Genomic DNA, 1353 nt, shown 5'->3' with positions numbered 1-1353 from the left:
ATCAGTTGAATGTCCGACTCTTGGTTTTGGCTCAGGTCATGATCTCAATGTCCTGAGATGGAGCTCTGCGTTGGGCTATGTGCTTGGCATGTGGTCTGCTTGAGAGTCTCTCTCTTCTCCCTCTGCCCTTTCCCCCGCTTATGTGTGTGTGCATGCACACATGTGCACACTCTCTCTCAAATAACTAAATAAAATCTTAAAAAATATATATGCAATCTGAATGAGACAGGGATGTATAAATTCAAGAAGTATAAATTTTTAAAAATCCATACTTCATCAAAGTAAAACTTTTGGCAGGACGGAGTGGCCAACGGCCTGCAGAGCAACATGCCTAAGTTTTATAGTGAGTACTGCGACACATACCTCACCCATGACTCTCCATCTGTGAGAAAGACACACTGCAGTGGTAGGAAACACAAAGAAAATGTGAAAGACTACTATCAGAAATGGATGGAAGAGCAGGCTCAGAGCCTGACTGACAAAACAACCGCTGCATTTCAACAAGGAAAGATACCTCCTACTCCATCCTCTGCTCCTCCTCCTGCAGGGGCAATGATCCCACCTTCCCCCAGTCTCCCGGGTCCTCCTGGCCCTGGTATGATGCCAGCCCCCCATATGGGGGGCCCACCCATGATGCCAATGATGGGCCCCCCTCCTCCTGGGATGATGCCAATAGGACCTGCTCCTGGAATGAGGCCACCAAGGGAGGCCATATGCCAACGATGCCTGAGCCTCCAATGATGAGACCTCCTGCCCGTCCCATGATGATGCCCACTCGGCCAGGAATGACTCAACCAGACAGATAAGGAGAGACAGGATATTCATTTATTTATATTCATTTTATATTACTCTTTATATTCATTTTATATTACTTGTTCTACTTCACCAGGAGATCATGGTGCTGTGACTCTGGTGTTTTCTAACAGCATGACAAGGAAGACTTGCTTCCCCTTCCTATCAAAGACAGAAGTAGTGGAACAAAAAAAAAAAAAAAAAAAAGGCAATTTTCATTAGTATTGTGAAATGTGAAAATAAAATTGTCAACTGTTTTAGTTAAAAAAAAAAAAGTAAAAGTTTTGACAACAAAAGATAACTAAGAGAATCCTAAAAGTAAGCAGATCATGAGAAAAAAAAATTCACAGGGGGAGCTAGAATGACCACTTCCTTCTTGTCAGAAATGTTATAAGGATAAAGAAGATTTGAAGCACGGGAGAGACTTGATCTGCTCTCGCAGGAACAGACCCACGTGGAAAGCCTGAGAAGAAATGCAGGCGGGTTCTAGGAGCAAAGACCAGCCCCCCACCTGACTGGCAGCAAGGATACAAGCTCCTCTATCCTACAATCACGAGGAAG

General features: G+C 44.3%; 1 pseudogene; it reads left to right on the top strand.

Annotated features, from left to right (window-relative positions):
* The first annotated feature begins 327 nt into the window (after window positions 1-327).
* LOC129494063 (U1 small nuclear ribonucleoprotein C-like) lies at window positions 328-806 on the top strand (annotated as a pseudogene).
* Window positions 807-1353: the final 547 nt, after the last annotated feature.

This window comes from Nyctereutes procyonoides, unplaced genomic scaffold (assembly GCF_905146905.1).
Source record: "Nyctereutes procyonoides isolate TBG_1078 unplaced genomic scaffold, NYPRO_anot_genome, whole genome shotgun sequence".
Taxonomy (NCBI): Eukaryota; Metazoa; Chordata; class Mammalia; order Carnivora; family Canidae; genus Nyctereutes; species Nyctereutes procyonoides.
Note: the sequence above shows the minus strand (reverse complement) of the source record. Positions and strands in the feature narration are given on the sequence as shown.